The 9,998-nt window shown below is 42.1% G+C and overlaps 1 pseudogene; it reads left to right on the top strand.

The window, feature by feature from the left end:
• Positions 1 to 6,977: 6,977 nt before the first annotated feature.
• On the top strand, positions 6,978 to 8,472 carry LOC135933723 (uncharacterized; annotated as a pseudogene).
• The last annotated feature ends 1,526 nt before the right edge of the window (positions 8,473 to 9,998 follow it).

Raw genomic sequence — 9,998 nt, 5'->3', positions numbered from 1 at the left:
TTGTTTCAGGCGAGAACTCCATTCAAATGCATGTAATAGCGACAAACGCACTCTCTTGGCGAAATAAAGCTCTTTTCATTAACTTCATGAAGACAGCTGTAACTTTTGATAGAAGACTCGGACACAGATATTTAAGGCTTCTCCTTATAGAATTCAGCATTTCTGTGCTGGGGAAATAGGTTTTGCAGCTGTTTGAGCTAAGATTTTCAAGTTATTCACAAAATGAAAACGCATACTTTGTTTCAGGCGAGAACTCCATTCAAATGCATGTAATAGCGAGAAACGCACTCGCTTGGCGAAATAAAGCGATTTTCATTAACTGCATAAAGACAGCTGTAACTTTTGATAGAAGACTCGGACACAGATATTTAAGGCTTCGCCTTACAGAATTCAGCATCTCCGTGCTGGGGAAATAGGTTTTGCAGCTGTTTGAGCTAAGATTTTCAGGTTAATCACAAAATGAAAACTTATACTTTGTTTCAGGTGAGAACTCCATTCAAATGCATGTAATAGCGTGAAACGCACAGTCTCTTGGCGAAATAAAGCTCTTTTCATTAACTTCATAAAGACAGGTTTTTGATAAAAGCTTTTGATAGAAGACTCGGACACAGATATTTAAGGCTTTGCCTTATAGAATTCAGCATTTCTGTGCTGGGGAAATAGGTTTTGCAGCTGTTTGAGCTAAGATTTTCAAGTTATTCACAAAATGAAAAGCCATACTTTGTTTCAGGCGAGAACTCCATTCAAATGCATGTAATAGCGACAAACGCACTCTCTTGGCGAAATAAAGCGATTTTCATTAACTGCATAAAGACAGCTGTAACTTTTGATAGAAGACTCAGACAAGGATATTTAAGGCTTTGCCTTATAGAATGCAGCATTTATATGCTGGGGAAATAGGTTTTGCAGCTGTTTGAGCTAAGATTTTCAAGTTATTCACAAAATAAAAACCTATACTTTGTTTCAGGCGAGAACTCCATTCAAATGCATGTAATAGCGAGAAACGCACTCTCTTGGCGAAATAAAGCGATTTTCATTTACTAGATGAAGACAGCTGTAACTTTTGATAGAAGACTCAGACACAGATATTTAAGGCTTTGCCTAATAGAATTCAGCATTTCTGTGCTGGGGAAATAGGTTTTGCAGCTGTTTGAGCTAAGATTTTCAAGTTATTCACAAAATGAAAACCTATACTTTGTTTCAGGCGAGAACTCCATTCAAATGCATGTAATAGCGAGGAACGCACTGTCTTGGCGAAATAAAGCGATTTTCATGTACTAGATGAAGACAGCTGTAACTTTTGATAGAAGACTCGGACACAGATATTTAAGGCTTTGCCTTATAGAATTCAGCATTTCTGTGCTGGGGAAATAGGTTTTGCAGCTGTTTGAGCTAAGATTTTCAAGTTATTCACAAAATGAAAACCTATACTTTGTTTCAGGCGAGAACTCCATTCAAATGCATGTAATAGCGAGGAACGCACTGTCTTGGCGAAATAAAGCGATTTTCATGTACTAGATGAAGACAGCTGTAACTTTTGATAGAAGACTCGGACACAGATATTTAAGGCTTTGCCTTATAGAACTCAGCATTTCTGTGCTGGGGAAATAGGTTTTGCAGGTGCTTGAGCTAAGATTTTCAAGTTATTCACAAAATGAAAACCTATAATTTGGTTCAGGCGAGAACTCCATTCAAATGCATGTAATAGCGAGGAACGCACTGTCTTGGCGAAATAAAGCCAAGACTTCATTTACTAGATGAAGACAGCTGTAACTTTTGATAGAAGACTCGGACACAGATATTTAAGGCTTTGCCTTATAGAATTCAGCATTTCTATGCTGGGGAAATAGGTTTTGCAGGTGTTTGAGCTAAGATTTTCAAGTTATTCACAAAATGAAAACCTATAATTTGTTTCAGGCGAGAACTCCATTCAAATGCATGTAATAGCGACAAACGCACTCTCTTGGCGAAATAAAGCTCTTTTCATTAACTTCATGAAGACAGCTGTAACTTTTGATAGAAGACTCGGACACAGATATTTAAGGCTTCTCCTTATAGAATTCAGCATTTCTGTGCTGGGGAAATAGGTTTTGCAGCTGTTTGAGCTAAGATTTTCAAGTTATTCACAAAATGAAAACGCATACTTTGTTTCAGGCGAGAACTCCATTCAAATGCATGTAATAGCGAGAAACGCACTCGCTTGGCGAAATAAAGCGATTTTCATTAACTGCATAAAGACAGCTGTAACTTTTGATAGAAGACTCGGACACAGATATTTAAGGCTTCGCCTTACAGAATTCAGCATCTCCGTGCTGGGGAAATAGGTTTTGCAGCTGTTTGAGCTAAGATTTTCAGGTTAATCACAAAATGAAAACTTATACTTTGTTTCAGGTGAGAACTCCATTCAAATGCATGTAATAGCGTGAAACGCACAGTCTCTTGGCGAAATAAAGCTCTTTTCATTAACTTCATAAAGACAGGTTTTTGATAAAAGCTTTTGATAGAAGACTCGGACACAGATATTTAAGGCTTTGCCTTATAGAATTCAGCATTTCTGTGCTGGGGAAATAGGTTTTGCAGCTGTTTGAGCTAAGATTTTCAAGTTATTCACAAAATGAAAAGCCATACTTTGTTTCAGGCGAGAACTCCATTCAAATGCATGTAATAGCGACAAACGCACTCTCTTGGCGAAATAAAGCGATTTTCATTAACTGCATAAAGACAGCTGTAACTTTTGATAGAAGACTCAGACAAGGATATTTAAGGCTTTGCCTTATAGAATGCAGCATTTATATGCTGGGGAAATAGGTTTTGCAGCTGTTTGAGCTAAGATTTTCAAGTTATTCACAAAATAAAAACCTATACTTTGTTTCAGGCGAGAACTCCATTCAAATGCATGTAATAGCGAGAAACGCACTCTCTTGGCGAAATAAAGCGATTTTCATTTACTAGATGAAGACAGCTGTAACTTTTGATAGAAGACTCAGACACAGATATTTAAGGCTTTGCCTAATAGAATTCAGCATTTCTGTGCTGGGGAAATAGGTTTTGCAGCTGTTTGAGCTAAGATTTTCAAGTTATTCACAAAATGAAAACCTATACTTTGTTTCAGGCGAGAACTCCATTCAAATGCATGTAATAGCGAGGAACGCACTGTCTTGGCGAAATAAAGCGATTTTCATGTACTAGATGAAGACAGCTGTAACTTTTGATAGAAGACTCGGACACAGATATTTAAGGCTTTGCCTTATAGAATTCAGCATTTCTGTGCTGGGGAAATAGGTTTTGCAGGTGCTTGAGCTAAGATTTTCAAGTTATTCACAAAATGAAAACCTATAATTTGGTTCAGGCGAGAACTCCATTCAAATGCATGTAATAGCGAGGAACGCACTGTCTTGGCGAAATAAAGCCAAGACTTCATTTACTAGATGAAGACAGCTGTAACTTTTGATAGAAGACTCGGACACAGATATTTAAGGCTTTGCCTTATAGAATTCAGCATTTCTATGCTGGGGAAATAGGTTTTGCAGGTGTTTGAGCTAAGATTTTCAAGTTATTCACAAAATGAAAACCTATAATTTGTTTCAGGCGAGAACTCCATTCAAATGCATGTAATAGCGACAAACGCACTCTCTTGGCGAAATAAAGCTCTTTTCATTAACTTCATGAAGACAGCTGTAACTTTTGATAGAAGACTCGGACACAGATATTTAAGGCTTTGCCTTATAGAATTCAGCATTTCTGTGCTGGGGAAATAGGTTTTGCAGCTGTTTGAGCTAAGATTTTCAAGTTATTCACAAAATGAAAACGCATACTTTGTTTCAGGCGAGAACTCCATTCAAATGCATGTAATAGCGAGAAACGCACTCGCTTGGCGAAATAAAGCGATTTTCATTAACTGCATAAAGACAGCTGTAACTTTTGATAGAAGACTCGGACACAGATATTTAAGGCTTCGCCTTACAGAATTCAGCATCTCCGTGCTGGGGAAATAGGTTTTGCAGGTGTTTGAGCTAAGATTTTCAGGTTAATCACAAAATGAAAACTTATACTTTGTTTCAGGTGAGAACTCCATTCAAATGCATGTAATAGCGTGAAACGCACAGTCTCTTGGCGAAATAAAGCTCTTTTCATTAACTTCATAAAGACAGGTTTTTGATAAAAGCTTTTGATAGAAGACTCGGACACAGATATTTAAGGCTTTGCCTTATAGAATTCAGCATTTCTGTGCTGGGGAAATAGGTTTTGCAGCTGTTTGAGCTAAGATTTTCAAGTTATTCACAAAATGAAAAGCCATACTTTGTTTCAGGCGAGAACTCCATTCAAATGCATGTAATAGCGACAAACGCACTGTCTTGGCGAAATAAAGCGATTTTCATTTACTAGATGAAGACAGCTGTAACTTTTGATACAAGACTCAGACAAGGATATTTAAGGCTTTGCCTTATAGAATTCAGCATTTCCGTGCTTGGGAAATAGGTTTTGCAGCTGTTTGAGCTAAGATTTTCAAGTTATTCACAAAATGAAAACCTATACTTTGTTTCAGGCAGAACTCCATTCAAATGCATGTAACAGCGAGGAAAGCACTGTCTTGGCGAAATAAAGCGATTTTCATTTACTAGATGAAGACAGCTGTAACTTTTGATAGAAGACTCGGACAAGGATATTTAAGGCTTTGCCTTATAGAATGCAGCATTTCTGTGCTGGGGAAATAGGTATTGCAGCTGTTTGAGCTAAGATTTTCAAGTTATTCACAAAATGAAAAGCCATACTTTGTTTCAGGCGAGAACTCCATTCAAATGCATGTAATAACGAGCTTTATTTCGCACTCTCTTGGCGAAATAAAGCGATTTTCATTAACTGCATAAAGACAGCTGTAACTTTTGATAGAAGACTCGGACACAGATATTTAAGGCTTTGCCTTACAGAATTCAGCATCTCTGTGCTGGGGAAATAGGTTTTGCAGCTGTTTGAGCTAAGATTTTCAAGTTATTCACAAAATGAAAAGCCATACTTTGTTTCAGGCGAGAACTCCATTCAAATGCATGTAATAGCGAGAAACGCACAGTCTCTTGGCGAAATAAAGCAATTTTCATTAACTTCATAAAGACAGGTTTTTGATAAAAGGTTTTGATAGAAGACTCGGACACAGATATTTAAGGCTTTGCCTTATAGAATTCAGCATCTGTGTGCTGGGGAAATAGGTTTTGCAGCTGTTTGAGCTAAGATTTTCAAGTTATTCACAAAATGAAAACCTATACTTTGTTTCAAGCGAGAACTCCATTCAAATGCATCTAATAGCGAGAAACGCACTGTCCTGGCGAAATAATGCGATTTTGATTAACTTCATAAAGACACCTTTATGATAGTAGGTTTTTGATAGAAGACTCGGACACAGATATTTAAGGCTTTGCCTTACAGAATTACAGACCCAGCCAGGATCTACTATATGTTTCCACTTGGTTTTGCCCATATGGCTTTCATGTGAGAAACCCAAGTGGGTCCCATATATACTAAACAATCTTGAGCCCACGTAAAATATATGCCCATATTAACTTAACATAACCCACCTGGGGCCCACATAGACATGTTTTCAGGGTCTGACTTGCATTTGCCCATGTACGACCCATATAGTTTGACCAGGTGGGCCCCACCTCCGTCATCAGTACTAAAAAATATATTGATTATCTCACTTTGCCCCACCTGGGGCCCACATAGACATGTTTTCAGGGTCTGACATGCATTTGCCCATGTGCGACCCATATAGTTTGACCAGGTGGGCCCCACCTGCGTCATCAGTACTAAAAGATATATTGATTATCTCACTTTGCCCCACCTGGGGCCCACATAGACATGTTTTCAGGGTCTGACTTGCAATTGCCCATGTGCGACCCATATAGTTTGACCAGGTGGGCCCCACCTATGTCATCAGTGCTAAAAAAATATAGTGATTACCTCACTTTGCCCCAGCTGGGGCACACAACAAAAGCCTATCCTTAAATGACTGTGTTTGCCCATGTCTATCCCAGGTGGAAAACCCAAGTGGGTCCTACATGTGTTTCCCATTTTGGACCAAGTTAAGTGTTTCCCATGTTTGACCCAGCTAGGACCTACTAAAAGTGCCCACTTGGGATTGCCCATATGGGTTTAATGTGAAGAACCCAAGTAGGCCCCATACAAAAAGCCCAGTTTGAGCCCATGCCCACATGGTACCCATCCAGCCCGAGCAAAAACCAGGTGGGGCCCATATATACATGTTGGCTGGGATCAAATTAAATCATAGCAAAGGAGTAAAAAGCAGGATTAGTCTTAGGATGTATGTTACATGTTTGCCGGTTTGGATGAGTGAGTGCACGCTTTCTTCCCCTGTTGAAGCTGTCTCGCTCGCTGCTGTTATGGTGCAGTGTTCATTTTCTGTCTCTAAGAGCCACCCATGTCCCGGGCCACCTGAACCTGGGGCCGGACCTTCTCTCCAGGGGGGGTCCTCTGGTGAGAGAATGGAGGTTACACCCTTTAATAGTGGCTCAGATTTGGGATCTATTTGGCAAGGTGCAAATAGATCTTTTTGCTTCCAGGGTAAATGCTCACTGCCCCCTGTTCTTCTCCATAATTGACCACGATGCACCCTTGGGCTTGGACGCGCTAGCGCACCAATGGCCAGACGTGCTCCTGTATGCACGCTTTCTTCCCCTGTTGAAGCTGTCTCGCTCGCTGCTGTTATGGTGCAGTGTTCATTTTCTGTCTCTAAGAGCCACCCATGTCCCGGGCCACCTGAACCTGGGGCCGGACCTTCTCTCCAGGGGGGGTCCTCTGGTGAGAGAATGGAGGTTACACCCTTTAATAGTGGCTCAGATTTGGGATCTATTTGGCAAGGTGCAAATAGATCTTTTTGCTTCCAGGGTAAATGCTCACTGCCCCCTGTTCTTCTCCATAATTGACCACGATGCACCCTTGGGCTTGGACGCGCTAGCGCACCAATGGCCAGACGTGCTCCTGTATGCATTTCCACCAGTGGAAATGATATCTCCAGTTCTAGAGCGAGTGCGTCGGCATTCCCTCTCTCTGATTCTAGTGGCCCCTTGGTGGCCCACAAGGTCGTGGTATGCAGAGATAATCAGCCTGCTAGCAGCGAGTCCTTGGCAGCTTCGTCTCCGCAGGGATCTCCTCACTCAGGCGGGAGGAGAAGTGTTTCATCCGCGTCCAGATGGAAATCTGGGCATCCAGATTTCCTTTCTGGATGCCCATGCTGAGAGTTTGTTGGGTCAAACACTAGTAAAAGTAAAAACAAACAAACAAACAAACCAAAAGAAAGTTGGAACCAGAACCTGTTATTTCATGCTTACCTGCTGAGAGGTTAAACTTGATTGCTAAGGGTTTGCCACCTAGTGTGATAGCGACAATTCAGAGCGCTAGGGCCTCACCTATTAGAGGCTTGTACGCTTACAAATGGCGAGCCTTCGAGCAATGGTGCCAGGACCGCCACACTCTCCCATTTCAGTGCTCTATTGTGGATGTTTTGACATTCCTGCAGGAGCTGCTGGATAAGGGCCTTTCATTTTCAACAATTAAGGTTTATTTAGCAGCTATATCTGCTTGTAGTATTGGCTTTGACGGGGTGACACTAGCTGTACATCCCCTCGCCATACGTTTTCTGAAAGGAGTTCGCCGGCTGAGGCCCGTGGTTAAGTCCAGTGTCCCTGCTTGGGACTTGTCTTTGGTGCTGGAGGCCCTTTGTAGCCCATTGAGTCTGTGGATATGAAATTTCTTTCATATAAGACTGCATTACTTCTCGCTTTGGCTTCGGCAAAGCGAGTGGGTGACCTTCATGTGCTGTCTGTGCATCCCTCCTGCACACAGTTCTCTCCTGATGGCCACAAGGTCGTATTGCGTCCAAATGCTGCCTATTTTCCCAAGATCATGCCTGCATCTTATAGCTCAATGGAGTTTGAGTTGCTGAGCTTTTGCTCTCCTCCTTTTGCATCTGAGGAGCAGAGGATGCAGCATTCTCTTTGTCCAGTGCGTGTGCTATGCACCTACATTGAGCGCACTCAGAATGTGCGTTTATGTGACCAGCTGTTTGTCTGCTTCGCTAATCCAAATAGAGGTAGAGCTCTGTCCAAACAGAGGCTGTCCCACTGGATTATAGAAGCTATCTCACTGGCATATGGCACCAGAGGGCTTGCTTTGCCCCACGGGGTGAGGGCTCATTCCACCAGGGGGATGGCAACCTCATGGGCTCTTTTTAAAGGGGTGCCTGTAGCTGATATTTGTGCGGCAGCTAGTTGGGCATCACCGCACACTTTTGTGCGGTTTTATCGGTTGGACGTTACAACCCCTTCGGTGGCTCATACACTGCCCTTTCTGCTGGGTCTACCACTCACTAAGGATGTGGTGGTCCGATTCTGGTTCGGTGGCTGCTCTGCGGGGCGTGTATATATGTCCTATACTTATGTGTTGTACCGAGTGAATTGACTGAAAGGGAATAGTTATGTCTATAACTTCTGTTCCCTGAAGGAGAGGAACGAGGTACAACACAATGTGGCCCCACTGAGCAGTTTGGTTCGGTGAAGAGCGGCTATCGAACTGAGGGATGACTGTGATGACAGCGGCTATATGTGCAGGCGGGGCCGTGCACGTGTCATCACACGTCATCTGCCTTAAAGGCGTGAATAAAGGTTTCTTCAGCCAGGACACGCGAGGGCGTGATATCCCATAAGTATGTGTTGTACCTCGTTCCTCTCCTTCAGGGAACAGAAGTTATAGACATGAATATTCGTTATTGCAATTAGCATTAGGTTATCAGTATCATCTGATATACAGTGGCTTGCAAAAGTATTCGGCCCCCTTGAACATTTCCACATTTTGTCACATTACAGCCACAAACATGAATCAATTTTATTGGAATTCCACGTGAAAGACCTATAAAAAGTGGTGTATACTTGAGTAGTGGAACGAAAATCATACATGATACCAAACATTTTTTTACAAATAAATAACTGCAAAGTGGGGACGCCTGGCTGGAGATGCTCACTCAAGGACAACACCATACCATCCAAATGGCAACCCATTTCCAGCTGAGCGATTTAAGTGGATATTTCTTCAAATGCTAAGGACACTGGAGGAGAAGGCAAAGAGCAGCTGGAAAGAGCATCTGCCTCAGATAGTACATGCATACAACTGCACCAGGCATGAGGCAACAGGCTTTTCACCCCACTACCTCATGTATGGTCGACACCCCCGTCTCCTAGTAGACTTAATTTTTGGCCTGTTAGCCAGAGATCGGACTGAAACACCTCAGAGCTATGCCAGATTTGCGTCTCTACTGTGATGTCAAATATCAATGCCAGAATGTGTGTCGATGTATGTGCATTCATTTGTGCATGCGATCTGAGGTTGGCTGGTAGGGTGGACCTCTGTGCATAATCACAAGTGTGTGCAAACATTTCCATGATTGGATTTCTTGGAATATGGTTTCTTTGAGGGATTTTTTCAAGTTTTTGTAATGTGACAGGTTAAAGAATTAACATTCAGCTTACCCTCTGAAATGTCAGTGTGCATCTCAGATGTGTTGTTGTCATCAGGGATGATGTGACGTACCAGCCAATCCATCACCGCACCCAGCTGCAAAACTGTGTGGCATTAAAGTCCTGCCAGTTTACAGCGGCTGATTTGGTCCCTAAAATCCAGAGAGTAATTATTCATGGTAAGGAATTCATGTGGACACTAAGCGCGTGGACACTAAGCGTGTGGGCGGGCAAGGACATTTAAACAGTGAGGCTGACGACCTACCATTTCTTCGTGTGACTGCTTCTGGTCTAAAAGGGACTCCAATGCCAAAATCGATGAATTTGACACATAGAAATGCTGGATGATCAGGCGATGTGTCAAACACAATATTGTCTGGCTTAATGTCTCGATGGAAGACACCCTTGGATTGCATTTCAGCGGTTGCATGTACCAGCTGTCTCATTATGACCTGACAGACAAATGAAAAATAC

Source organism: Pelmatolapia mariae, linkage group LG13 (genome assembly GCF_036321145.2).
Source record: "Pelmatolapia mariae isolate MD_Pm_ZW linkage group LG13, Pm_UMD_F_2, whole genome shotgun sequence".
Lineage (NCBI taxonomy): Eukaryota > Metazoa > Chordata > Actinopteri > Cichliformes > Cichlidae > Pelmatolapia > Pelmatolapia mariae.
This window is presented reverse-complemented; position numbering and strand designations above follow the sequence as displayed.